General features: G+C 43.2%; 18 non-coding genes and 8 pseudogenes across 18 annotated transcripts; all 26 read left to right on the forward strand.

Annotated features, from left to right (window-relative positions):
- The first annotated feature begins 405 nt into the window (after positions 1 to 405).
- LOC142511644 (5S ribosomal RNA) lies at positions 406 to 524 on the forward strand (annotated as a pseudogene).
- Positions 525 to 1,199: 675 nt separating this feature from the next.
- Positions 1,200 to 1,318, forward strand: LOC142516321 (5S ribosomal RNA). The gene has a single exon (XR_012812122.1). It is a non-coding gene; the product is annotated as a 5S ribosomal RNA (ribosomal RNA).
- A 942-nt stretch (positions 1,319 to 2,260) lies between these two features.
- LOC142512892 (5S ribosomal RNA) lies at positions 2,261 to 2,382 on the forward strand (annotated as a pseudogene).
- A 684-nt stretch (positions 2,383 to 3,066) lies between these two features.
- LOC142513465 (5S ribosomal RNA) lies at positions 3,067 to 3,184 on the forward strand. Its single transcript, XR_012809410.1, has one exon. It is a non-coding gene; the product is annotated as a 5S ribosomal RNA (ribosomal RNA).
- A 684-nt stretch (positions 3,185 to 3,868) lies between these two features.
- LOC142516938 (5S ribosomal RNA) lies at positions 3,869 to 3,987 on the forward strand. The gene has a single exon (XR_012812705.1). It is a non-coding gene; the product is annotated as a 5S ribosomal RNA (ribosomal RNA).
- A 998-nt stretch (positions 3,988 to 4,985) lies between these two features.
- Positions 4,986 to 5,104, forward strand: LOC142510586 (5S ribosomal RNA; annotated as a pseudogene).
- Positions 5,105 to 5,788: 684 nt separating this feature from the next.
- On the forward strand, positions 5,789 to 5,906 carry LOC142512176 (5S ribosomal RNA; annotated as a pseudogene).
- Positions 5,907 to 6,674: 768 nt separating this feature from the next.
- On the forward strand, positions 6,675 to 6,793 carry LOC142516717 (5S ribosomal RNA). Its single transcript, XR_012812498.1, has one exon. It is a non-coding gene; the product is annotated as a 5S ribosomal RNA (ribosomal RNA).
- Positions 6,794 to 7,476: 683 nt separating this feature from the next.
- LOC142506296 (5S ribosomal RNA) lies at positions 7,477 to 7,595 on the forward strand. The gene has a single exon (XR_012804591.1). It is a non-coding gene; the product is annotated as a 5S ribosomal RNA (ribosomal RNA).
- Positions 7,596 to 8,252: 657 nt separating this feature from the next.
- Positions 8,253 to 8,371, forward strand: LOC142506654 (5S ribosomal RNA). Its single transcript, XR_012804939.1, has one exon. It is a non-coding gene; the product is annotated as a 5S ribosomal RNA (ribosomal RNA).
- A 683-nt stretch (positions 8,372 to 9,054) lies between these two features.
- LOC142512240 (5S ribosomal RNA) lies at positions 9,055 to 9,173 on the forward strand (annotated as a pseudogene).
- A 1,437-nt stretch (positions 9,174 to 10,610) lies between these two features.
- On the forward strand, positions 10,611 to 10,729 carry LOC142506974 (5S ribosomal RNA). The gene has a single exon (XR_012805243.1). It is a non-coding gene; the product is annotated as a 5S ribosomal RNA (ribosomal RNA).
- Positions 10,730 to 12,158: 1,429 nt separating this feature from the next.
- LOC142511501 (5S ribosomal RNA) lies at positions 12,159 to 12,281 on the forward strand (annotated as a pseudogene).
- A 683-nt stretch (positions 12,282 to 12,964) lies between these two features.
- On the forward strand, positions 12,965 to 13,083 carry LOC142515379 (5S ribosomal RNA). Its single transcript, XR_012811227.1, has one exon. It is a non-coding gene; the product is annotated as a 5S ribosomal RNA (ribosomal RNA).
- Positions 13,084 to 14,315: 1,232 nt separating this feature from the next.
- On the forward strand, positions 14,316 to 14,434 carry LOC142507624 (5S ribosomal RNA). The gene has a single exon (XR_012805877.1). It is a non-coding gene; the product is annotated as a 5S ribosomal RNA (ribosomal RNA).
- Positions 14,435 to 15,121: 687 nt separating this feature from the next.
- Positions 15,122 to 15,245, forward strand: LOC142506332 (5S ribosomal RNA). Its single transcript, XR_012804627.1, has one exon. It is a non-coding gene; the product is annotated as a 5S ribosomal RNA (ribosomal RNA).
- A 682-nt stretch (positions 15,246 to 15,927) lies between these two features.
- On the forward strand, positions 15,928 to 16,046 carry LOC142507406 (5S ribosomal RNA). The gene has a single exon (XR_012805665.1). It is a non-coding gene; the product is annotated as a 5S ribosomal RNA (ribosomal RNA).
- A 1,354-nt stretch (positions 16,047 to 17,400) lies between these two features.
- Positions 17,401 to 17,525, forward strand: LOC142516774 (5S ribosomal RNA; annotated as a pseudogene).
- Positions 17,526 to 18,208: 683 nt separating this feature from the next.
- On the forward strand, positions 18,209 to 18,327 carry LOC142506535 (5S ribosomal RNA). The gene has a single exon (XR_012804824.1). It is a non-coding gene; the product is annotated as a 5S ribosomal RNA (ribosomal RNA).
- A 1,354-nt stretch (positions 18,328 to 19,681) lies between these two features.
- LOC142516775 (5S ribosomal RNA) lies at positions 19,682 to 19,806 on the forward strand (annotated as a pseudogene).
- Positions 19,807 to 20,489: 683 nt separating this feature from the next.
- LOC142514708 (5S ribosomal RNA) lies at positions 20,490 to 20,608 on the forward strand. The gene has a single exon (XR_012810590.1). It is a non-coding gene; the product is annotated as a 5S ribosomal RNA (ribosomal RNA).
- Positions 20,609 to 21,956: 1,348 nt separating this feature from the next.
- Positions 21,957 to 22,080, forward strand: LOC142506378 (5S ribosomal RNA). Its single transcript, XR_012804672.1, has one exon. It is a non-coding gene; the product is annotated as a 5S ribosomal RNA (ribosomal RNA).
- A 1,355-nt stretch (positions 22,081 to 23,435) lies between these two features.
- On the forward strand, positions 23,436 to 23,554 carry LOC142514812 (5S ribosomal RNA). Its single transcript, XR_012810689.1, has one exon. It is a non-coding gene; the product is annotated as a 5S ribosomal RNA (ribosomal RNA).
- A 683-nt stretch (positions 23,555 to 24,237) lies between these two features.
- On the forward strand, positions 24,238 to 24,356 carry LOC142507285 (5S ribosomal RNA). Its single transcript, XR_012805545.1, has one exon. It is a non-coding gene; the product is annotated as a 5S ribosomal RNA (ribosomal RNA).
- Positions 24,357 to 25,038: 682 nt separating this feature from the next.
- LOC142516634 (5S ribosomal RNA) lies at positions 25,039 to 25,157 on the forward strand. The gene has a single exon (XR_012812419.1). It is a non-coding gene; the product is annotated as a 5S ribosomal RNA (ribosomal RNA).
- Positions 25,158 to 25,840: 683 nt separating this feature from the next.
- On the forward strand, positions 25,841 to 25,959 carry LOC142510431 (5S ribosomal RNA). The gene has a single exon (XR_012808542.1). It is a non-coding gene; the product is annotated as a 5S ribosomal RNA (ribosomal RNA).
- The last annotated feature ends 1,455 nt before the right edge of the window (positions 25,960 to 27,414 follow it).

Here is a 27,414-nt window from a genome sequence, read left to right on the forward strand (position 1 = left end):
CTTAGGAATTTCGAAATTCGATTCCGGTTCCATTTTATCATATCCCAGGCATAATACTAGCTTTACATTCGCTATTTCCTTCTTCTTATTTTTTTTCTATATTCTGGGAACATTTAGCAATTTTTGTTGTCGTGAGCCGGTTCTGTGTGGAAGGATATGACGTAGATTACTCCGGAGACAGTTAACTCATTAAAAAAAATTATTTTCGGCTGTTTTATCCATAATTTAAGTAAACGGTCGCGACACGACGACTTCCCAGGGAGGTCACCCATCCTAGCTCTGCCATCGCGCCAGAACGCTTAACTTCATTGTTTTGATTGTGCGAGAGTAGTGCCGCGTGTTGTCCATCGCCGCCCGCTCCACACGTACTCGAGGGATATAAGAATAAACATCCCACTCAATGTCGGGTGCGATAATACCAGCACTAATGCACCGGATCCCATCAGAACTATGAAGTTATGTGTGCTTGGGCGAGAGCAGTAGTAGGATGAGTGACTCCCTGGGAAGTCCTCGTGTTGCACTTCTTTTCGTGTTTTTCTATTTTAATTACTTGTTGACAGATGATTTTCGGCTCAAATCATCTGAATCTCGATCGGGACCAGATAAAACATTTGAAATCAACGTAGCTCGGGCACTGCCGGATTTGGACAAAATTGTAGCCTAATTTGATTGTAAACGGGCAAACGAACGAGACTCATTACTCCGCAATGAGCTGGCGAGATTTTAGCCGAATTCCTTCTCTAAGACCCTCTAATTTGCGATTTTCCGCTTCTGTCGTTTCATCGAGAAATCCACTTAGGAAGTTCGATATTCGATTCCGGTTCCATTTTATCGTATCCCAGGCATTATAATAGCTTTACATTCGCTATTTTCTTCTTCTTATTTTTTTTTCTATTTTCTGGGAACATTTAGCGATTTTTATTGTCGTGAGCCGGTTCTGTGCGGAATGGTATGACGACGATTACTCCGGAGACGGTTAACTCATTTAAAACAATTATTTCGGCTGTTTTAGCCATAATTTACGTAAATCGTCTCGACACGAGGACTTCCCAGGGAGGTCACCCATCCAAGCTCTGCCATCGCGCCAGAACGCTTAACTTCATGGTTCTGATTGGGATAGAACAGTGCCGCGTGTTGTCCATCAAGGTCTTCTCCACACGTACACGAGGGATATAAGAATAAACATCTCACTAAATGTCGGGTGCGATCATACCAGCACTAATGCACCGGATCCCATCAGAACTCCGAAGTTAAGCGTGGTTGGGCGAGAGCTGTACCAGTATGGGTGACCTCCTAGGAAGTCCTCGTGTTGCACTCTTTTCGTGTTTTTTTATTTTTGATTACTTGTTGACATACGATTTTCGGCTCAAATCATATGAATCTCGATCGGGACCAGATAAGACATGTGAAATCAACGTAGCTCGGGCACTGCCGGATTTGGACAAAATTGTAGCCTAATTTTATTGTAAACGGGCAAACGAACAAGACTCATTACTTCGCAATGAGCTGGCGAGATTTTAGGAGAATTCCTTCTCTAAGACCCTCTAATTTGCGATTTTCCGCTTCTGTTAAGCTTCTGTTTCCTTGAGCAATACGCTTAGGAAGTTCGAAATTCGATTCCTGTTCCATTTTATCGTATCTCAGGCATAATAATAGCTTTACATTCGCTATTTTCTTCTTCTTATTTCTTTTCTATTTTCTGGGAACATTTAGCGATTTTTGTTGTCGTGAGCCGGTTCTGTGTGGAAGGGTATGACGCATTACTAGGATGAGTGACCCCCTGGGAAGTCCTCGTGTTGAACCCTTTTTCGTATTTTTCTATTTTTGATTACTTGTTGACAGACGATTTTCGGCTCAAATCATCTGAATCTCGATCGGGACCAGATAAGACATGTGAAATCTACGTAGCTCGGGCACTGCCGGATTTGGAAAAAATTGTAGCCTAATTTGATTCTAAACGGGCAAACGAACGAGAATCATTACTCCGCAAAGAGCTGACGAGATTTTAGCCGAATTCCTTCTCTAAGACCCTCTAATTTGCGATTTTCCGATTCTGTTAAGCTTCCGTTTCCTCGAGAAATCCGCTTTGGAAGTTCGAAATTCGATTCCTGTTCAATTTTATCGTATCTTAGGCATTATAATAGCTTTACATTCACTATTTTCTTCTACTTATTTTTTTTCTATTTTCTGGGAACATTTAGCGATTTATATTGCCGTGAACTGGTTCTGTGCGGAAGGGTGTGACGCATATTACTCTGGAGATGGTTAACTCATTAAAATCACTAATGCACCGGATTCCATAGGAACTTCGAAGTTAAGCGTGCTTGGGCGAGAGCAGTACTAGGATGGGTGACCCCCTGGGAAGTCCTCGTATTGCTCCCCTTTTCGTGTTTTTCTATTTTTGATTACTTGTTGACAGCCGATTTTTTGCTGAAATCATCTGAATCTCGATCGGGACCAGATTAGACATGTGAAATCAACGTAGCTCGGGCACTGTCGGATTTTGACAAAATTGTTGGCTAATTTGATTGTAAACTGGCAAACGAACGAGACTCATTACTCCGCAATGAGCTGGCGAGATTTTAGCCGAATTCCTTCTCTAAGACCGTCTAATTTGCGATTTTTCGCTTCTGTTAAGCTTCCGTTTCCTCGAGAAATCCGCTTAGGAAGTTCGAAATTCGATTCCTGTTCCATTTTATCGTATCTCAGGCATAATAATAGCTTTACATTCGCTATTTTCTTCTTCTTATTTTTTTTTCTATTTTCTGGTAACATTTAGCGATTTTTGTTGTCGTGAGCCGGTTCTGTGCGGAAGGGTATGACGCAGATTACTCCGGAGACGGTTAACTCATTAAAAACAATTATTTCGACTGTTTTAGCTATAATTTACATAAAGGGTTGCGACACGAGGACTTACCAGGGAGGTCACCCACCCTAGCTCTTCCATCGCGCCAGAACGCTTAACTTCATCGTTCTGATTGGGCGAGAGCAGTGCCGCGTATTGTCCATCGTCGCCCGCTCCACACGTACTCGAGAGATATAAGAATAAAAATCCCGCTCAATGTTGGGTGCGATTATACCAGCACTAATGCACCGGATCCCATCAGAACTCCGAAGTTAAGCGTGCTTGGGCGAGACAGTACTAGGATGGGTGACCCCTTGGGAAGTCCTCGTGTTGCACTCCTTTTTGTATTTTTCTATTTTTGATTACTTGTTGGTAGACGATTTTCGGCTCAAATCATCTGAATCTTGATCGGGACCAGATAAGACATGTGAAATCAACGTCGCTCGGGCACTGCCGGATTTGGACAAAATTTTAGGCTAATTTGATTGTAAACGGGCAAATGAACGAGACCCATTCCTCCGCATTGAGCTGGCGAAATTTTAGCCGAATTTCTTCTCTAAGACCCTCTAATTTGCGATTTTCCGCTTCTGTTAAGCTTCCGTTTCCTTGAGAAATACGCTTAGGAAGTTCGAAATTCGATTCCTGTTCCATTTTATCGTATCTCCGGCATAATAATAGCTTTACATTAGCGATTTTCTTCTTCTTATTTTTTTTCTATTTTCTGGTAACATTTAACGATTTTTGTTGTCGTGAGCCGGTTCTGTGTGGAAGGGTATGACGCAGATTACTCCGGAGACAATTAACTCATTAAAAAAAATTATTTTCGGCTGTTTTATCCATAATTTAAGTAAACGGTCGTGACATGAGGACTTCCCAGGGAGGTCACTTATCCTAGCTCTGCCATCGGGTCAGAACGCTTAACTTCATGGTTTTGATTGGGCGAGAGCAGTGCCGCGTGTTGTCCATCGCCGCCCGCTCCACACGTACTCGAGGGATATAATAATAAACATCCCACTCAATGTCGGGTGCGATAATACCAGCACTAATGCACTGGATCCCATCAGAACTCCGAAGTTATGTGTGCTTGGGCGAGAGCAGTACTAGGATGAGTGACCCCCTGGGAAGTCCTCGTGTTGCACCCCTTTTCGTGTTTTTCTATTTTTGATTACTTGTTGATCGACGATTTTCGGCTCAAATCATCTGAATCTCGATCGGGACCAGATTAGACATGTGAAATCAACGTAGCTCGGGCACTGTCGGATTTGGACAAAATTGTAGGCTAATTTGATTGTAAACGGGCAAACGAACGAGACTCATTACTCCGCAATGAGCTGGCGAGATTTTAGCCGAATTCCTTCTCTAAGACCCTCTAATTTGCGATTTTCCGCTTCTGTTAAGCTTCCGTTTCCTCGAGAAATCCGCTTAGGAAGTTCGAAATTCGATTCCTGTTCCATTTTATCGTAACTCAGGCATAAAAAAAGCTTTACATTCGCTATTTTCTTCTTCTTATTTTTTTTTTCTATTTTCTGGGATTATTTAGCGATTTTTTTGCTGTGAGCCGGTTCTGTGCAGAAGGGTATGACGCAGATTACTCCGGGGACGGTTAACTCATTAAAAACAATTATTTCGACTGTTTTAGCTATAATTTAAATAAAGGGTCGCGAGACGAGGACTTCCCAGGGAGGTCACCTACCCTAGCTCTTCCATCGCGCCAGAACGCTTAACTTCATCGTTCTGATTGGAAGTTCGAAATTCGATTCCTGTTCCATTTTATCGTATTTCAGGCATAATAATAGCTTTACATTGGCTATTTTCTTCTTCTTATTTTTTTTCTATTTTCTGGGAACATTTAGCGATTTTTGTTGTTGTGAGCCGGTTCTGTGTGGAAGGGTATGACGCAGATTACTCCGGAGACGGTTAACTCATTAAAAAAATTATTTTCAGCTGTTTTATCCATAATTTAAGTAAACGGTCGCGACACGAGGACTTCCCAGGGAGGTCACCCATCCTAGCTCTGCCATCGCGCCAGAACGCTTAACTTCATGATTTTGATTGGGCGAGAGCAGTGCCGCGTGTTGTCCATCGCCGCCCGCTCCACACGTACTCGAGGGATATAAGAATAAACAACCCACTCAATGTCGGGTGCGATAATACCAGCACTAATGCACCGGATTCCATCAGAACTCCGAAGTTATGTGTGCTTGGACGAGAGGAGTACTAGGATGAGTGACCCCCTGGGAAGTCCTCGTGTTGTGCACCCCTTTTCGTGTTTTTCTATTTTTGATTACTTGTTGACAGACGATTTTCGACTCAAATCATCTGAATCTCGATCGGGACCAGATAAGACATGTGAAATCAATCTAGCTCGGGCACTGCCGGATTTGGACAAAATTGTAGCCTAATTTGATTGTAAACCGGCAAACGAACGAGACTCATTACTCCGCGAGGAGCTGACGAGATTTTAGCCGAATTTCTTCTCTAAGACCTTCTGATTTGCAATTTTCCGCTTTTGTTAAGCTTCTGTTTCCTCGAGAAATCCGCTAAGGAAGTTCGAAATTCGATTCTGGTTCCATTTTATCGTATCTCAGGCATAATAATAGCTTTACATTCGCTATTTTCTTCTTCTTATTTTTTTCTATTTTTTGGTAACATTTAGCAATTTTTGTTGTCGTGAGCCGGTTCAATGTGGAAGGGTATGACGCAGATTACTCCGGAGACGGTTAACTCATTAAAAAAAATTATTTTCGACTGTTTATCCATAATTTACGTAAACGGTCGCGACACGAGAACTTCCCTGGGAGGTCACCCATCCTAGCTTTGCCATCGTGCCAGAACGCTTAACTTCATGGTTTTGATTGAGCGAGAGCAGTGCCGCGTGTTGTCCGTCGCAGCCCGCTCCACTCGTACTCGAGGGATATAGGAATAAACATCCCACTCAATGTCGGGTGCGATCATACCATCAATAATGCACCCGATCTCATCAGAACTCCGAAGTTATGTGTGCTTGGGCGAGAGCAGTACTAGGATGAGTGACCCCTGGAAAGTCCTCGTGTTGCACCCCTTTTCTTATTTTTCTATTTTTGATTACTTGTTGAAAGACGATTTTCGGCTCAAATCATATGAATCTCGATCGGGACCAGATAAGACATGTGAAATCAACGTAGCTCGGGCACTGCCGGATTTGGACAAAATTGTAGCCTAATTTGATTGTAAACGGGCAAACCAACGAGACTCAATACTGTGCAATGAGCTGGCGAGATTTTAGCCGAATTCCTTCTCTAAGATCCTCTAATTTGCGATTTTCCGTTTCAGTTAAGCTTCTATTTCCTCGAGAAATCCGTTTAGGAAGTTCGAAATTCGATTCCGGTTCCATTTTATCGTATCGCAGGCATAATAATAGCTTTACATTCGCTATTTTCTTCTTCTTATTTTTTTCTATTTTTTGATAACATTTAGCAATTTTTGTTGTCGTGAGCCGGTTCTGTGTGGAAGGGTATGACGCAGATTACTCCGGAGACGGTTAACTCATTAAAAAAATTATTTTCGACTGTTTTATCCATAATTTACGTAAACGGTCGCGACACGAGGACTTCCCAGAGAGGTCACCCATCCTAGCTCTGCCATCGCGCCAGAACGCTTAACTTCATGGTTTTGATTGGGCGAGAGCAGTGCTGTGTGTTGTCCATCGCCGCCCGCACCACACGTACTCGAGCGATATAAAAATAAACATACCACTCAATATCGGGCGAGAGCCGTGCCGCGTGTTGTCCATCGTTGCCCGCTCCACATGTGCTCGAGAGATATAAGAATAAACATCCCACTCAATGTCGGGTGCGATCATACCAGCACTAATGCACCGGATCCCATCAGAACTCCGAAGTTATGTGTGCTTGGGCGAGAGCAGTACTAGGATGAGTGATACCTTGGGAAGTCCTCGTGTTGCACCCCTTTTCGTGTTTCTCTATTTTTGATTACTTGTTGAAAGACGATTTTCGGCTCAAATCATCTGAACCTCGATCGGGACCAGATAAGACATGTGAAATCAACGTAGCTCGGGCACTGCCGGATTTGGACAAAATTATAGCCTAATTTGATTGTAAACGGGCAAACCAACGAGACTCCTTCTCCGCAATGAGCTGGCGAGATTTTAGCCGAATTCCTTCTCTAAGACCCTCTAATTTGCGATTTTCCGATTCTGTTAAGCTTCTGTTTCCTCGAGAAATCCGCTTAGGAAGTCCAAAATTCGATTCTGGTTCCATTTTATCGTATACCAGGCATAATTATAGCTTTACATTCGCTATTTTCTAATTCTTATTTTTTTTTCTATTTTCTGGGAACATTTAATGATTTTTGTTGTCGTGAGCCGGTTGTGGGCAGAAGGGTATGACGCAGATTACTCCGGAGATGGTTAACTCATTAAAAACAATTATTTCGACTGTTTTAGCCATAATTTACGTAAACGGTCGCGACACGAGGACTTCCCAGGGAGGTTACCCATTCTAGCTCTGCCATCGCGCCAGAACGCTTAACTTCATGGTTCTCATTGGGCGAGTGCAGTGCCGCGTGTTGTCCATCGTCGCCCGCTCCACACATACTCGAGGGATATAAGAATAAACATCCCACTCAATGTCGGTTGCGAACATACCAGCACTAATGCACCGGATCCCATCAGGACTCCGATGTTAAACATGCTTGGGCGAGAGCAGTACTAGGATGGGTGACCCCCTGGGAATTCCTCGTGTTGCATCCCTTTTCATGTTTTTCTATTTTTGATTACTTGTTGACAGACGATTTTTGGCTAAAATCATCTGAATCTCGATCGGGACCAGATAAGACATGTGAAATCAACATAGCTCGGGTACTGCCGGATTTGGACAAAATTGTAGCCTAATTTGATTGTAAACGGGCAAAACAACAAGACTCATTGCTCCGCAATGAGATGGCGAAATTTTAGACGAATTCCTTCTCTAAGACTCTCTTATTTGCGATTTTCCGCTTCTGTTAAGCTTTCTTTTTTTCGAGAAATCCGCTTAGGAACTCCGAAATTCGATTCCGGTTCTATTCTATTGTATCCTAGGCAAAATAATAGCTTTGCATTCGCTATTTTCTTATTCTTATTTTTTTTTTCTATTTTTTGGGAGCATTTAGCGATTTTTGTTGTCGTGAGCCGGTTCTGTGTGGAAGGGTATGACGCAAATTACTCCGGAGACAGTTAACTCATTTAAAACAATTATTTCGGCTGTTTTAGCCATAATTTACGTAAACGGTCGCGACACGAGCACTTCCCAGGGAGGTCACCCATCAACTTCATGGTTTTGATTGGGCGAGAGCAGTGCCGCGTGTTGTTCATCGCCGCCCGCTCCACACGTACTCGAGGGATATAAGAATAAACATCACACTCAATGTCGGGTGCGATCATACCAGCATTAATGCACCGGATCCCATCAGAACTACGAAGTTATGCGTGCTTGGGCGAGAGCAGTACTAGGATGAGTGACCCCCTGGGAAGTCCTCGTGTTGCACCCCTTTTCGTGTTTTTCTATTTTTGATTACTTGTTGACAGGAGACTTTCGGCTCAAATCATCTGAATCTCGATCGGGACCAGATAAGACATGTGAAATCAACGTAGCTCGGGCACTGCCGGATTTGGACAAAATTTTAGCCTAATTTGATTGTAAACGGGCAAAACAACGAGACTCATTGCTCCGCAATGAGCTGGCGAAAGTTTAGACGAATTCCTTCTATAAGACTCTCTTATTTGAGGTTTTCCGCTTCTGTTAAGCTTTCTTTTTTTTCGAGAAATCCGCTTAGAAAGTTCGTAATTCGATTCGGGTTCCTTTTTATCGTATACGAGGCATAATTATAGCTTTACATTCACTATTTTCTTCTTCTTAATTTTTTCTATTGTTTTGGAACATTTATCGATTTTTGTTGTAGTACGCCGGTTCTGTGCGGAAGGGTATGAAGCAGATTACTCCGGAGACGGTTAACTCATTAAAAACAATAATTTCGACTGTTTTATCCATAATTTACGTAAACTGTCGCGACACGAGGACTTCCCATGGAGGTCACCCATCCTAGCTCTGCCATCGCGCTGGAACGCTTAACTTCATGGTTCTGATCGGGCGAGAGCAGTGCCGCTTGTTGTCCATCGCCGCCCGCTCCACACATACTTGAAGGATATAAGAATAAACATCCTACTCAATGTCGGGTGCGATCTTACCATCACTAATGCTCCGCATCCCCTCAAAACTTCGAAGTTAAGCGTTCTTGGGCGAGAGCAGTACTAGGATGGGTGACCCCCTCGGAAGTCCTTGTGTTGCACTCTTTTTCGTGTTTTTCTATTTTTGATTACTTGTTGTCAGACGATTTTCGGCTCAAATCATCTGAATCTCGATCGTGACAAGATAAGACATGTGAAATCAACGTAGCTCGGGCACCGCCGGATTTGGAAAATATTGTATGCAAATTATATTGTAAACGGGCAAACGAACGAGACTTATTACTCCGCAACGAGGTGGCGAGATTTTAGCCGAATTCCTTCTCTAAGACCCTCTAATTTGCGATTTTCCGCTTCTGTTAAGCTTCCATTTACTCGAGAAATCCGCTTAGGAAGTCCGAAATTCGATTCCGGTTCCTCTTTATCGTATCCCAAGAAAAATAATATCTTTACATTCGCTATTTTCTTATTCTTATTTTTTTTCTACTTTCTGGGAACATTTAGCGATTTTTGTTGTGATGAGCGGTTCTGTGCGGAAGGGTATGACGCAGATTACTCCAGAGACGGTTAGCTCAATAAAAACAATTATTTCTATTGTTTTAGCCATAATTTACGTAAACGGTCGCGACACGAGGACTTCCCAGGGAGGCCACTCATCCTAGCTCTGCAATCGCGCCAGAACGCTTAACTTCATGGTTCTGTTGGGCGAGAGCAGTGCCGCATGTTGTCCATCGCCGCCCGCTCCACTCGTACTCGAGGGATATGAGAATAAACATCCTACTCAATGTCGGGTGCGATCATACCAGCACTAATGCACTGGATCACATCAGAACACCCCCTGGGAAGTCCTCGTGTTGCACCCTTTTTCGTGTTTTTCTATTTTTGATTATCTGTTAACATACGATTTTCGGCTCAAATCATCTGAATCTCGATCGGGACCAGATAAGACATGTGAAATCAACGTAGCTCGGGCACCGCCGGATTTGGAAAATATTGTATGCAAATTATATTGTAAACGGGCAAACGAACGAGACTCATTACTCCGCAACGAGGTGGCGAGATTTTAGCCGAATTCCTTCTCTAAGACCCTCTAATTTGCGATTTTCCGCTTCTGTTAAGCTTCCGTTTCCTCGAGAAATCAGCTTAGGAAGTTCGAAATTCGATTCCGGTTCCATTTTATCGTATCTCAGGCTTAATAATAGCTTTACATTCGCTATTTTCTTAATCTTATTTTTTTTATATTTTCTCGAAAGATTTATCGATTTTTGTTATCGTGAGCCGGTTCTGTGCGGAAGGATATGACGCAGATTACTCCGAAGATGGTTAACTCATTAAAAACAATTATTTCAACTGTTTTAGCCATAATTTATGTAAACGGTCGCGACACGAGGATCACCAGGGAGGTCACCCATCCTACCTCTGCCATCGCGCGAGAGCGCTTAACTTCATGGTTCTGATTGGGCGAGAGCAGTGCCTCTTGTTGTCCATCGCCGCCCGCTACACACGTACTCGAGGGATATAAGAATAAACAACCCACTCAATGTCGGGTGCGATCATACCAGCACTAATGCACCGGATCCCATTAGAACTTCGAAGTTAAGCGTGCTTGGACGAGACCAGTACTAGGATGGGCGACCCTCTGCGAAGTCATCGTGTTGCACCCCTTTTCGTGTTTTTCTATTTTTGATTACTTGTTGACAGACGATTTTCGGCTCAAATCATCTGAATCTCGATCGGAACCAGATAAGACATGTGAAATCAATGTAGCTCGGGCACTGCCGGATTTGGACAAAATTGTAGGCTAATTTGATTGTAAACGGGCAAACGAACGAGACTCATTACTCCGCAATGAGCTGGAGAGATTTTAGCCGAATTCCTTCTCTAAGACCCTCTAATTTGAGATTTTCCGCTTCTGTTAAGCTTCCGTTTCATCGAGAAATCCGTTTAGGAAGTCTGAAATTCGATTCCGGTTCCATTTTATCGTATCCCAAGCATATCAATATCTTTACATTCGCTATTTTCTTATTCTTATTTTTTTTTTATTTTCTGGGAACATTTAGCGATTTTTGTTGTGATGAGCCGGTTCTGTGCGGAAGGGTATGACGCAGATTACTCCAGAGACGGTTAACTCAATAAAAACAATTATTTCTATTGTTTTAGCCATAATTTACGTAAATGGTCGCGACACGAGGACTTCCCAGGGAGGTCACTCATCCTAGCTCTGCAATCGCGCCAGAACGCTTAACTTCATGGTTCTGTTGGGCGAGAGCAGTGCCGCGTGTTGTCCATCGCCGCCCGCTCCACTCGTATTCGAGGGATATGAGAATAAACATCCTACTTAATGTCGGGTGCGATCATACCAGCACTAATGCACCGGATCACATCAGAACACCCCCTGGGAAGTCCTCGTGTTGCACCCTTTTTCGTGTTTTTCTATTTTTGATTACCTGTTGAATGACGATTTTCGGCTCAAATCATCTGAATCTCGATCGGGACCAGATAAGACATGTAAAATCAACGTAGCTCGGGCACTGCCGGATTTGGACAAAATTGTAGCCTAATTTGATTGTAAACGGGCAAACGAACAAGAATCATTGCCGATTGGCGAGATTTTAGCCGAATTTCTTCTCTAAGACCCTCTAATTTGCGATTTCCGCTTCTGTTAAGCTTCCGTTTCCTCGAGAAATCAGCTTAGGAAGTTCGAAATTCGATTCTAGTTCCATTTTATCGTATCTCAGGCATAATAAAAGCTTTACATTCGCTATTTTCTTATTCTTATTTTTTTTATATTTTCTCGAAACATTTATCGATTTTTGTTATCGTGAGCCGGTTCTGTGCGGAAGGGTATGACGCAGATTACTCCGGAGACGGTTAACTCATTAAAAACAAATATTTTTACTATTTTAGCCATAATTTATGTAAACGGTCGCGACACGAGGACTTTTTAGGGAGGTCACCCATCCTAGCTCTGCTATCGCGCCAGAACGCTTAACTTCATGGTTCTGTTGGGCGAGAGCAGTGCCGCGTGTTGTCCATCGCCACCCGCTCCACTCGTACTCGAGGGATATAAGAATAAACATCCCACTCAATGTCAGGTGCGATCATACCAGCACTAATGCACCGGATCCCTTCAGAACTTCGAAGTTAAGCGTGCTTGGACGAGTGCAATACTAGGATGGGTGACCCCCTGGTAAGTAAGTCCTCGTGTTGCACCCCTTTTCGTGTTTTTCTATTTTTGATTACTTGTTGACAGACGATTTTCGGCTCAAATCATCTGAATCTCGATCGAGACCAGATTAGACATGTGAAATCAACGTAGCTCGGGCACTGCCGGATTTGGACAAAATTGTAGGCTAATTTGATTGTAAACGGGCAAACGAACGAGACTCATTACTCCGCAATGAGCTGGAGAGATTTTAGCCGAATTCCTTCTCTAAGACCCTCTAATTTGCGATTTTCCGCTTCTGTTAAACTTTCCTTTCCTCGAGAAATCCGCTTAAAAAGTCCGAAATTCGATTCCGGTTCCATTTTATCGTATCTCAGCCTTAATAATAGCTTTACATTCGCTATTTTTTTATTCTTATTTTTTTTCTATTTTCTGGGAACATTTAGTGATTTTTGTTGTCGTGAGCCGGTTCTGTGCGGAAGCGTATGACGCAGATTACTCCGGAGATGGTTAACTTATTAAAAAAAATTATTTCGACTGTTTTAGCCATAGTTTACGTAAACGGTCGCGACACGAGGACTTCCCAGGGAGGTCACTCATCCTAACTCTGCCATCGCGCCAGAACGCTTAACTTCATGGTTCTGATTGGGCGAGTGCAGTGCCGCGTGTTGTCCATCGCCGCCCGCTCCACATATACTCGAGTGATATAAGAATAAACATCCCACTCAATGTCGGTTGCGATCATACCAGCACTAATGCAATGGATCCCATCAGAACTCCGAAGTTAAGCGTGCTTGGACGAGAGTAGTACTAGGATGGGTGACCCCCTCGGAAGTCCTCGTGTTGCACCCCTTTTCGTGTTTTTCTATTTTTGATTACTTGTTGACAGACGATTTTTGGATCTAATCATCTGAATCTCGATCGGGACAAGATAAGACATGTGAAATTAACATAGCTCGGGCACTGCGGGATTTGGACAAAATTGTAGGCTAGTTTGATTGTAAACGGGTAAACGGACGAGACTCATTACTACGCAATGAGCTGGCGATATTTTAGCCGAATTCCTTCTCTAAGACCCTCTAATTTGCGATTTTCCGCTTCTGTTAAACTTCCGTTTCCTCGAGAAATCCGATTAGGAAGTCTGAAATTCGATTCCGGTTCCATTTTATCGTATCCCAGGCATAATAATAGCTTTACATTCGCTATTTTCTTATTATTATTTTTTTTTTCTCTTTTCTAGGAACATTTAGCGATTTTTTTTGTCGTGAGCCGGTTCTGTGCGGAAGGGTATGACACTGATTACTCAGTAGATGGTTAACTCATTAAAAACAATTATTTCTACTGTTTTAGCCATAATTTACGTAAACGGTCGCGACACGAGGACTTCCCAGGGAGGTCACCCATCCTAGCTCTGCATCGCGCCAGAACGCTTAACTTCATGGTTCTGTTGGGTGAGAGCAGTGTCGCGTGTTGTCCATCGCCGCTCGCTCCACAGGTACTCGAGGGATATAAGAATAAACATCCCACTCAATGTCGGGTGCGATCATACCAGCACTAATGCACCGGATCCCATCAGAACTCCGAAGTTAAGCGTGCTTGGGCGAGAGCAATACTAGGGTTATGGGAAATTTTCAGAAGAGTGGCCGTGTGCTTTTGAAAGAATCGTAGGGTTATGGGAAAGGTTTACATATTATATACTTAATTAAATACTAACAAGGCTTTAGGCCTGTTAAGCCCCTAATTAAGCCAATTAGTCTTTAATTAGAATTAATTAAAATATTATTAATGTTTTGGTAAAAATAGTTTGGGAATTAAATAGCCGGATTGCCAAAAAGTTCGTATTTTTTTATTGAAAAACCCACACCGATAAAATTTACGTCCCGGCGTATAAAATAAACCTGCAAGTATCAAAATATAAGGGACAAAAATGCAATATTTCGAAAGATTGGGGACCTAAGGGCAATTTACGAACGTTTAAGGGCTGAATAAGAATTTTCGAATAATATAAGGATTTATTTGTTGTCCATCACCGCCCGCGCCACACGCACTCGAGGGATATAAGAATAAACATCCCAATCAATGTCGGGTTCGATCATACCAGCACTAATGCACCAGATACCATCAGAACTCCGAAGTTAAGCGTGCTTGGGCGAGAGCAGTACTAGGATGGGTGACCCCCTGGAAAATCCTCGTGTTGCACCCCTTTTCGTGTTTTTCTATTTTTTTTTGATTACTTGTGGACAGACGATTTTCGGCTCAAATCATCTGAATCTCGATCGGGACCAGATAAGACATGTGAAATCAACGTAGCTCGGGCACTGCCGGATTTGGACAAAATTGTAGCCTAATTTGATTGTAAACGGGCAAACGAACGAGACTCATTACTCTTCAATGAGCTGACGAGATTTTAGCCGAATTCCTTCTTTAAGACCCTCTAATTTGCGATTTTCCGCTTCTGTTAAGCTTTCGTTTCCTCGAGAAATCCGCTTAGGAAGTTTGAAATTCGATTCCGGTTCCATTTTATCGTATCCCAGGCATAATAATAGCTTTACATTCGCTATTTTCTTCTTCTTATTTTTTTTCTATTTTCTGGGAACATTTAGCGATTTTTGTTGTCGTGAGCCGGTTCTGTGCGGAAGGGTATGACACAGATTACTCGGGAGACGGTTAACTCATTAAAAACAATTATTTCGACTGTTTCTTCCAATATTTACATAAACGGTCGCAACACGAGGACTTCTCAGGGAGGTCACCCATCCTAGCTCTGCCATTGCGCCAGAACGCTTAACTTCGTGGTTCTGATTGGGCGAGAGCAGTGCCGCTTGTTGTCCATCGCCGCCCGCTCCACACGTACTCGAGGTATATAATAATAAACATCCCAATCAATGTCGGGTGTGATCATACCAGCACTAATGCACCGGATCCCATCAGAACTCCGGAGTTAAGCGTGCTTGGGCAAGAGCAGTACTAGGATGGGTGACCCGACCCCCTGGGAAGTCCCTGTGTTGCACCCTTTTTCTTGTTTTTCTATTTTTGATTACTTGTTGACAGACGATTTTCGGCTCAAATCATCTGAATCTCAATCGACACCAGATAAGACATGTGAAATCAACGTAGCTCGGGCTCTGCCGGATTTGAACAAACTTGTAGCCTAATTTGATTGTAAACGGGCAAACTTACGAGACCCATTCCACCGCAATGAGCTGGCGAGATTTTAGCCGAATTCCTTCTTTAAGACCCTCTAATTTGCGATTTTTCGCTTCTGTTAAGCTTCCGTTTCCTCGAGAAATCCGTTTAGGAAGTCCGAAATTCGATTCCGGTTATATTTAATCATATCCCAGGCATAATAATAGCTTACATTCGCTATTTTCTTCTTCTTATTTTTTTTTTATTTTCTGAGAACATTTAGCGATTTTTGTTGTCGTGAGCCGGTTCTGTGCGGAAGGGTATGACGCAGATTACTCCGGAAATGGTTAACTCATTAAAAAAAATTATTTTTACTGTTTTAGCTATAATTTACGTAAACGTTCGCGACACGAGAACTTTCCAGGGAGGTCACCCATCCTAGCTCTGGCATCGCGCCAGAACGCTTAACTTCATGGTTCTGATTGGGCGAGAGCAGTGCCGCGTGTTGTCCCTCGCCGCCCGCGCCACACGTACTCGAGGGATATAAGAATAAACATCCCACTCAATGTCGGGTGCGATCATACCAGCACTAATGCACTGGATCCCATCAGAACTTCTAAGTTAAGCGTACTTGGGCGAGGGCAGTACTTGGATGGGTGACCTCCTGGGCAGTCCTCATGTTGCACCCCTTTTCGTGTTTTTCTATTTTTGATTACTTGTTGACAGACGATTTTCGGCTCAAATTATCTGAATCTGGATCAGGACCAGATAAGACATGTGAAATCAACGTAGCTCGGGCACTGCCGGATTGGGACAAAATTGTAGGCTAATTCGATTGTAAACGGGCAAACGAACGAGTCTCATCACTCCGCAATGAGCTGGTGAGATTTTAGCCGAATTCCTTCTCTAAGACCCTCTAATTTGCGATTTTCCGCTTCTGTTAAGCTTCCGTTTCCTCGAGAAATCTGTTTAGGAATTCCGAAATTCGATTTCAGTTCCATTTTATCGTATCCCAGGCATAATAATAGCTTTATATTCGCTATTTTTTTCTTCTTAATTTTTTTCTATTTTCTGGGAACATTTAGCGATTTTTTTTGGCGTGAGTCGGTTCTGTGCGGAAGGTTATGACGCAGATTACTCCGTAGACGGTTAACTCATTAAAAACAATTATTTTGACTGTTTTAGCTATAATTTACGTAAACGGTAGCGACATGAGGACTTCCTAGGGAGGTCACCCATCTAAGCTCTGCCATCGCGCCAGAACGCTTAACTTCATGGTTCTGATTGGGCGAGAGCAGTGCCGCGTGTTGTCCATCGCCCCTCGATGGGTGACCCCTTGGGAAATCCTCGTGTTGCACCCATTTTCTTTTTTTTCTATTTTTGATTACTTGTTGAAAGACGATTTCGGGCTCAAATCATCTGAACCACGATCGGGACCAGATAAGACATGTGAAATCAACGTCGCTCGGTCACTGCCGCATTTGGACATAATTGTAGCCTAATTTGATTGTAAACGGGAAAACGAACGAGACTCATTACTCCGCAATGAGCTGGCGAGATTTTAGCCGAATTCCTTCTTTAAGACCCTCTAATTTGCGATTTTCCGCTTCTGTTAAGCTTTCGTTTTCTCGAGAAATCCGCTTAGGAAGTCCGAAATTCGATTACATTCCATTTTATCGTATCTTAGGCATAATAATAGCTTTACATTCGCTATTTTCTTCTTCTTATTTTTTTTCTATTTTCTGGGAACATTTAGCGATTTTTGTTGTCGTGAGCCGGATCTGTGCGGAAGGGTATGACGCAGATTACTCGGGAGACGGTTAACTCATTAAAAACAATTATTTCGATTGTTTCTTCCAATATTTACATAAACGGTCGCGACACGAGGACTTCTCAGGGAGGTCACCCATCCTAGCTCTGCCATCGCGCCAGAACGCTTAACTTCGTGGTTCTGATCGGGCGAGAGCAGTGCCGCTTGTTGTCCATCGCCGCCCGCTCCACACGTACTCGAGGTATATAATAATAAACATCCCAATCAATGTCGGGTGCGATCATACCAGCACTAATGCACCGGATCCCATCAGAACTCCGGAGTTAAGCGTGCTTGGGCAAGAGCAGTACTAGGATGGGTGACCCCGACCCCCTGGGAAGTCCCTGTGTTGCACCCCTTTTCTTGTTTTTCTATTTTTGATTACTTTTTGACAGACGATTTTCGGCTCAAATCATCTGAATCTCAATCGACACCAGATAAGACATGTGAAATCAACGTAGCTCGGGCTCTGCCGGATTTGAACAAAATTGTAGCCTAATTTGATTGTAAACGGGCAAACGAACGAGACTCATTCCTCCGCAATGAGCTGGCGAGATTTTAGCCGAATTCCTTCTTTAAGACCCTCTAATTTGCGATTTTCCGCTTCTGTTAAGCTTCCGTTTCCTCGAGAAATCCGTTTAGGAAGTCCGAAATTCGATTCCTGTTATATTTAATCATATCCCAGGCATAATAATAGCTTACATTCGCTATTTTCTTCTTCTTATTTTTTTTTTAATTTTCTGAGAACATTTAGCGATTTTTGTTGTCGTGAGCCGGTTCTGTGCAGAAGGGTATGACGCAGATTACTCCGGAAATGGTTAACTCATTAAAAAAAATTATTTTTACTGTTTTAGCTATAATTTACGTAAACGTTCGCGACACGAGAACTTTCCAGGGAGGTCACCCATCCTAGCTCTGGCATCGCGCCAGAACGCTTAACTTCATGGTTCTGATTGGGCGAGAGCAGTGCCGCGTGTTGTCCCTCGCCGCCCGCGCCACACGTACTCGAGGGATATAAGAATAAACATCCCACTCAATGTCGGGTGCGATCATACCAGCACTAATGCACTGGATCCCATCAGAACTTCTAAGTTAAGCGTACTTGGGCGAGGGCAGTACGAGGATGGGTGACCTCCTGGGCAGTCCTCGTGTTGCACCCCTTTTCGTGTTTTTCTATTTTTGATTACTTGTTGACAGACGATTTTCGGCTCAAATTATCTGAATCTGGATCAGGACCAGATAAGACATGTGAAATCAACGTAGCTCGGGCACTGCCGGATTTGAACAAAATTGTAGCCTAATTTGATTGTAAACGGGCAAACGAACGAGACTCATTCCTCCGCAATGAGCTGGCGAGATTTTAGCCGAATTCCTTCTTTAAGACCCTCTAATTTGCGATTTTCCGCTTCTGTTAAGCTTCCGTTTCCTCGAGAAATCTGTTTAGGAATTCCGAAATTCGATTTCAGTTCCATTTTATCGTATCCCAGGCATAATAATAGCTTTATATTCGCTATTTTTTTCTTCTTAATTTTTTTCTATTTTCTGGGAACATTTAGCGATTTTTTTTGGCGTGGGTCGGTTCTGTGCGGAAGGTTATGACGCAGATTACTCCGTAGACGGTTAACTCATTAAAAACAATTATTTTGACTGTTTTAGCTATAATTTACGTAAACGGTAGCGACATGAGGACTTCCTAGGGAGGTCACCCATCTAAGCTCTGCCATCGCGCCAGAACGCTTAACTTCATGGTTCTGATTGGGCGAGAGCAGTGCCGCGTGTTGTCCATCGCCCCTCGATGGGTGACCCCTTGGGAAATCCTCGTGTTGCACCCATTTTCTTTTTTTTCTATTTTTGATTAATTTTTGAAAGACGATTTCGGGCTCAAATCATCTGAACCACGATCGGGACCAGATAAGACATGTGAAATCAACGTCGCTCGGTCACTGCCGCATTTGGACATAATTGTAGCCTAATTTGATTGTAAACGGGAAAACGAACGAGACTCATTACTCCGCAATGAGCTGGCGAGATTTTAGCCGAATTCCTTCTTTAAGACCCTCTAATTTGCGATTTTCCGCTTCTGTTAAGCTTTCGTTTTCTCGAGAAATCCGCTTAGGAAGTCCGAAATTCGATTACATTCCATTTTATCGTATCTCAGGCATAATAATAGCTTTACATTCGCTATTTTCTTCTTCTTATTTTTTTTCTATTTTCTGGGAACATTTAGCGATTTTTGTTGTCGTGAGCCGGTTCTGTGCGGAAGGGTATGACGCAGATTACTCGGGAGACGGTTAACTCATTAAAAACAATTATTTCGATTGTTTCTTCCAATATTTACATAAACGGTCGCGACACGAGGACTTCTCAGGGAGGTCACCCATCCTAGCTCTGCCATCGCGCCAGAACGCTTAACTTCGTGGTTCTGATCGGGCGAGAGCAGTGCCGCTTGTTGTCCATCGCCGCCCGCTCCACACGTACTCGAGGTATATAATAATAAACATCCCAATCAATGTCGGGTGCGATCATACCAGCACTAATGCACCGGATCCCATCAGAACTCCGGAGTTAAGCGTGCTTGGGCAAGAGCAGTACTAGGATGGGTGACCCCGACCCCCTGGGAAGTCCCTGTGTTGCACCCCTTTTCTTGTTTTTCTATTTTTGATTACTTGTTGACAGACGATTTTCGGCTCAAATCATCTGAATCTCAATCGACACCAGATAAGACATGTGAAATCAACGTAGCTCGGGCTCTGCCGGATTTGAACAAAATTGTAGCCTAATTTGATTGTAAACGGGCAAACGAACGAGACTCATTCCTCCGCAATGAGCTGGCGAGATTTTAGCCGAATTCCTTCTTTAAGACCCTCTAATTTGCGATTTTCCGCTTCTGTTAAGCTTCCGTTTCCTCGAGAAATCCGTTTAAGAAGTCCGAAATTCGATTCCGGTTATATTTAATCATATCCCAGGCATAATAATAGCTTACATTCGCTATTTTCTTCTTCTTATTTTTTTTTTAATTTTCTGAGAACATTTAGCAATTTTTGTTGTCGTGAGCCGGTTCTGTGCAGAAGGGTATGACGCAGATTACTCCGGAAATGGTTAACTCATTAAAAAAAATTATTTTTACTGTTTTAGCTATAATTTACGTAAACGTTCACGACACGAGAACTTTCCAGGGAGGTCACCCATCCTAGCTTTGGCATCGCGCTAGAACGCTTAACTTCATGGTTCTGATTGGGCGAGAGCAGTGCCGCGTGTTGTCCCTCACCGCCCGCGCCACACGTACTCGAGGGATATAAGAATAAACATCCCACTCAATGTCGGGTGCGATCATACCAGCACTAATGCACTGGATCCCATCAGAACTCCTAAGTTAAGCGTACTTGGGCGAGGGCAGTACTAGGATGGGTGACCTCCTGGGCAGTCCTCGTGTTGCACCCTTTTTCGTGTTTTTCTATTTTTGATTACTTGTTGGCAGACGATTTTCGGCTCAAATCATCTGAATCTGGATCAGGACCAGATAAGACATGTGAAATCAACGTAGCTCGGGCACTGCCGGATTAGGACAAAATTGTAGGCTAATTCGATTGTAAACGGGCAAACGAACGAGTCTCATCACTCCGCAATGAGCTGGAGAGATTTTAGCCGAATTCCTTCTCTATGACCCTCTAATTTGTGATTTTCCGCTTCTGTTAAGCTTCCGTTTCCTCGAGAAATCTGTTTAGGAATTCCGAAATTCGATTTCAGTTCCATTTTATCGTATCCCAGGCATAATAATAGCTTTATATTCGCTATTTTTTTCTTCTTAATTTTTTTCTATTTTCTGGGAACATTTAGCGATTTTTATTGGCGTGAGCAGGTTCTGTGCGGAAGGTTATGACGCAGATTACTCCGGAGACGGTTAACTCATTAAAAACAATTATTTTGACTGTTTTAGCTATAATTTACGTAAACGGTAGCGACATGAAGACTTCCTAGGGAGGTCACCCAACTAAGCTCTGCCATCGCGCCAGAACGCTTAACTTCATGGTTCTGATTGGGCGAGAGCAGTGCCGCGTGTTGTCCATCGCCCCTCGATGGGTGACCCCCTGGGAAATCCTCGTGTTGCACCCATTTTCTTTTTTTTCTATTTTTGATTACTTTTTGAAAGACGATTTCGGGCTCAAATCAACTGAACCACGATCGGGACCAGATAAGACATGTTAAATCAACGTCGCTCGGTCACTGCCGCATTTGGACATAATTGTAGCCTAATTTGATTGTAAACGGGCAAACGAACGAGACTCATTACTCCGCAATGAGCTGGCGAGATTTTGGCCGAATTCCTTCTTTAAGACCCCCTAATTTGCGATTTTCCGCTTCTGTTAAGCTTTCGTTTTCTCGAGAAATCCGCTTAGGAAGTCCGAAATTATATTACATTCCATTTTATCGTATCCCAGGCATAATAATAGCTTTACATTCGCTATTTTCTTCTTCTTATTTTTTTTCTATTTTCTTGAAACATTTAGCGATTTTTGTTGTCGTGAGCCGGTTATGTGCGGAAGGGTATGACGCAGATTACTCGGGAGACGGTTAACTCATTAAAAACAATTATTTCGACTGTTTCTTCTTACATAAACGGTCGCGACACGAGGACTTCTCAGGGAGGTCACCCATCCTAGCTCTGCCATCGCGCCAGAACGCTTAACTTCGTGGTTCTGATTGGGCGAGAGCAGTGCCGCTTGTTGTCCATCGCCGCCCGCTCCACACGTACTCGAGGTATATAATAATAAACATCCCAATCAATGTCGGGTGCGATCATACCAGCACTAATGCACTGGATCCCATCAGAACTCCGGAGTTAAGCGTGCTTGGGCAAGAGCAGTACTAGGATGGGTGACCCGACCCCCTGGGAAGTCCCTGTGTTGCACCCCTTTTCTTGTTTTTCTATTTTTGATTACTTGTTGACAGACGATTTTCGGCTCAAATCATCTGAATCTCAATCGACACCAGATAAGACATGTGAAATCAACGTAGCTCGGGCTCTGCCGGATTTGAACAAAATTGTAGCCTAATTTGATTGTAAACGGGCAAACGAACGAGACTCATTCCTCCGCAATGAGCTGGCGAGATTTTAGCCGAATTCCTTCTTTAAGACCCTCTAATTTGCGATTTTCCGCTTCTGTTAAGCTTCCGTTTCCTCGAGAAATCTGTTTAGGAATTCCGAAATTCGATTTCAGTTCCATTTTATCGTATCCCAGGCATAATAATAGCTTTATATTCGCTATTTTTTTCTTCTTAATTTTTTTCTATTTTCTGGGAACATTTAGCGATTTTTTTTGGCGTGAGTCGGTTCTGTGCGGAAGGTTATGACGCAGATTACTCCGTAGACGGTTAACTCATTAAAAACAATTATTTTGACTGTTTTAGCTATAATTTACGTAAACGGTAGCGACATGAGGACTTCCTAGGGAGTTCACCCATCTAAGCTCTGCCATCGCGCCAGAACGCTTAACTTCATGGTTCTGATTGGGCGAGAGCAGTGCCGCGTGTTGTCTATCGCCCCTCGATGGGTGACCCCTTGGGAAATCCTCGTGTTGCACCCATTTTCTTTTTTTTCTATTTTTGATTACTTGTTGAAAGACGATTTCGGGCTCAAATCATCTGAACCACGATCGGGACCAGATAAGACATGTGAAATCAACGTCGCTCGGTCACTGCCGCATTTGGACATAATTGTAGCCTAATTTGATTGTAAACGGGAAAACGAACGAGACTCATTACTCCGCAATGAGCTCGAGAGATTTTAGCCGAATTCCTTCTCTAAGACCCTTTAATTTGCGAATTTCCGCTTCTGTTAAGCTTCTGTTTCCTCGAGAAATCCGTTTAGGACGTCCGAAATTCTATTCTAGTTTTATTTTATCTTATCCCAGGCATAATAATAGCTTTACATTCGCTATTTTTTTCTTCTTATTTTTTTTCTATTTTCCGTGAACATTTAGCGCTTTTTGTTGTCGTGAGCCGGTTCTGTGCGGAAGGGTATGACAAAAATTACTCCAGGGATGGTTAACTCATTAAAAACAATTATTTCGACTGTTTTAGCTATAATTTACGTAAACAGTCGCGACACAAGGACTTCCCAGGGAGGTCACCCATCCTAGCTCTGCCATAGCGCCAGAACGCTTAACTGCATGGTTCTGATTGGGCGAGAGCAGTGCCGCGTGTTATCCATCGCCGCCCGCGCCACACGTACTCGAGGGATATAAGAATAAACATCCCACTCAATGTCGGGTGCGATCATACCAGCACTAATGCACCGGATCCCATCAGAACTCCGAAGTTCAGCGTGCTTGGGCGAGAGCAGTACTAGGATGGGCGCCCTCCTTGGAAGTCCTCGTGTTGCACCCCTTTTCTTGTTTTTCTATTTTTGATTACTTGTTGCCAGACTATTTTCGGCTCAAATCATCTGAATCTCGATCGGCACCAGATAAGACATGTGAAATCAACGTAGCTCGGGTTCTGCCGGATTTGGACAAAATTGTAGCCTAATTTGATTGTAAACGGGCAAACGAACAATAATCATTACTCCGCAATGAGCTGGCGAGATTTTAGCCGAATTTCTTCTCTAAGACCCTCTAATTTGCGATTTTCCGCTTCTGTTAAACTTCCGTTTCCTCGAGAAATCCGCTTAGGAAGTCTGAAATTCGATTTCGGTTCCATTTTATCGTATCCTAAGCATAATAATAGCTTTACATTCGCTATTTTCTTTTTCTTATTTTTTTTCTATTTTCTGGGAACATTTAGCGATTTTTGTTGTCGTGATCCAGTTCTGTGTGGAAGGGTATGATGCAGATTACTCCGGAGACGGTTAACTCATTAAAAAAAATATTTCGACTGTGTTAGCGATAATTTACGTAAACGGTCGCGACACGAGGACTTCCCAGGGAGGTCACCCATCCTAACTCTACCATCGCGCCAGAACGCTTAACTTCATGATTTTGATTGGGCGAGAGTAGTGCCGCGTGTTGTCCATCGCCAACCCGCTCCACACGTACTCGAGGGATATAAGAATAAACATCCCACTCAATGTCGGGTGCGATCATACCAGCACAAATGCACCGTATCCCATCAAAACTCCGAAGTTAAGCGTGCTTGGGCGAGAGCAGTATTAGGATGGGCGACCCCCTGGGAAGTCCTTGTGTTGCACCCCTTTTCTTGTTTTTCTATTTTTGATTACTTGTTTACAGACGATTTTCGGCTCAAATCATCTATATCTCGATCGGGACCAGATAAGACATGTGAAATCAACGTAGCTCGGGCACTGCCGGATTTGGACAAAATTGTGGGCTAATTTGATTGTAAACGGGCAAACGAACAAGACTCATTACTCCGCAGTGAACTGGCAAGATTTTAGCCGAATTCTTTCTTTAAGACCCTCTAATTTGCGATTTTCCGCTTCTGTTAAGCTTCTCTTTCCTCGAGAAATCCGTTTAGGAAGTCCGAAATTCGAATCCGGTTCCATTTTATCGTATCACAGGCATAATAATAGCTTTACATTTGCTACTTTCTTCTTCTTATTTTTTTTCTATTTTCTGGGAACATTTAGCGATTTTTGTTTTCGTGAGCCGGTTCTGTGCGGAAGGGTATGACGCAGATTACTCCGGAGACGGTTAACTCATTAAAAACAATTATTTCGACTGTTTTAGCTATAATTTACGTAAACGGTCGCGTCACGAGGACTTCCCAGGGAGGTCACCCATCATAGCTCTGCCATCGCGCCAGAACGCTTAACTTCATGGTTCTGATTGGGCGAGAGCAGTGCCGCTTGTTGTCCATCGCCGCCTGCTCCACACGTACTCGAGAAGTATAAGAATAAACATCCACTCAATGTCGGGTGCGATCATACCAGAACTAATGCACCGGATCCCATCAGAACTCCGAAGTTAAGCGTGCTTGGGCGATAGTAGTACAAGGATGGGTGACCCTCTTGGAAGTCCTCGTGTTGCACCCCTTTTCGTGTTTTTCTGTTTTTGATTACATGTTGACAGACGATTTTCGGCTAAAATCATTTGAATCACGATCGGGACCAGATAAGACGTGTGAAATCATCGTAGCTCGGGCACTGCCGGATTAGGACTAAATTGTAGCCTAATTTTATTGTAAACGGGCAAACGAACGATACACATTACTTCGCAATGAGCTGGCGAGATTTTAGCCGAATTTCTTCTCTAAGACCCTCTAATTTACGATTTTCCGCTTCTGTTAAACTTCAGTCTCCTCGAGAAATCCGCTTAGAAAGTCCGAAATTCCATTCCGGTTTCATTTTATCGTATCGCAGGTATAATAATAGTTTTACATTCGCTATTTTCTTCTTCTTATTTTTTTTCTATTTTCTGGGAACATTTAGCGATATTTGTTGTCTTGAGCCGGTTCTGTGCGGAAGGGTATGACGCAGATTACTCCGGAGACGGTAAACTCATTATAAACAATTATTTTTACTGTTTTAGCCATAATTTACATAAACGGTCGCGACACAAGGACTTCCCAGGGAGGTCACCCATCCAAGCTCTACCATCGCACAAGAACGCTTAACTTCATGGTTTTAATTGGGCGAGAACAGTGCCGCGTGTTGTCCATCGCCGCTCGCTCCACACGTACTCGAGGGATATAAGAATAAGCATCCCACTCAATGTCGGGTGTGATCATACTAGCACTAATGCACCGGATCCAATAAGAACTTCGAAGTTAAGCGTGCTTGGGCGAGAGCTGTAATAGGATGGGTGACCCCTTGGAAAGTCCTCGTGTTGCACCATTTTTCGTGTTTTTCTATTTTTGATTACATGTTGACAAACGATTTTCGGCTCAAATCATCTGAATATCGATCGGGACCAGATAAGACATGTGAAATCAACGTAGCTCGGGCACTGCAGGATTTGGACAAAATTGTAGCCTAATTTGATTGTAAACGAGCAAACGAATGAGACTCCTTACTCCGTAATGATGGCGAGATTTAGCCGAATTCTTCTCTAAGACCCTCTAATTTGCGATCTTACGCTTCTGTTAAGCTTCCGTTTCATCAGAAATCCGCTTAGGAAGTTCGAAATTCGATTCCGGTTCCATTTTATCGTATCCCAGGCATAATAATAGCTTTATTCGTTTTTTTTCCTTCTTATTTTTTTTCTATTTTCTGGGAACATTTAGCGATTTTTGTTGTCGTGAGACAGTTCTGTGCGGAATGGTACGACGCAGATTACTCCGGAGGTTAACTCATTAAAAACAATTATTTCGTCTGTTTTATTCATAATTTACGTAAACAGTCGCGACACGAGGACTTCCCAGGGAGGTCACCCATCCTAGCTCTGCCATCGCGCCAGAACGCTTAACTTCATGGTTATGATTGGGTAAGAGCAGTGCCGCGTGTTGTCCATCGCCGCCCGCTCCACACGTACTCGAGGGATATAAGAATAAACATCCCACTCAATGTCCGGGTGCGATCATACCAGCACTAATGCACCGAAGTTAAGCCTGCTTGGGCGAGAGCAGTACTAGGATGGGTGACCCCCTGGGGAATTTTTCTTGTTGCACGCCTTTTCGTGTTTTTCTATTTTTGATTACTTGTTGAGAGACGATTTTCGGCTCAAATCATCTGAATCTCGATAGAGACCAGATAAGACATGTGAAATCAACGAAGCTCGGACACTGCCGGATTTGGAAAAAATTGTAGGCTAATTTGATTGTAAACGGACAAACGAACAAAACTCATTACTACGCAATGAGCTGAAGAGATTTTAGCCGAATTCCTTCTCTAAGACCCTCTAATTTGCGATTTACCGCTTCTGTTAAGCTTACGTTTCCTCGAGAAATCCGCTTAGGAAGTTCGAAATTCGATTCCGGTTCCATTTTTCGTATCTCAGGCATAATAATAGCTTTACATTCGTTATTTCCTTCTTCTTATTTGTTTTTCTTTTTTCTGGGAACATTTATTGATTTTTGTTGTCGTGAGCCGGTTCTGTGCGGAAGGGTATGACGCAGATTACTCCAGAGACGGTTAACTCATTAAAAACAATTATTTCGACTATTTTATCCATAATTTACGTAAACGGTCGCGACACGAGGTCTTCCCAGGGTGGTCACCCATCCTAGCTCTGCCATCGCGCCAGAACGCTTAACTTCATGGTTATTAGGCGAGAGCAGTGCCGTGTTTGTCCATCGCCCGCCCGCTCCACACGTACTCGAGGGATATAAGATAAACATCCCACCCAATGTCG

The sequence above is a fragment of the Primulina tabacum genome, chromosome 10 (assembly GCF_025594145.1).
Source record: "Primulina tabacum isolate GXHZ01 chromosome 10, ASM2559414v2, whole genome shotgun sequence".
NCBI lineage: Eukaryota > Viridiplantae > Streptophyta > Magnoliopsida > Lamiales > Gesneriaceae > Primulina > Primulina tabacum.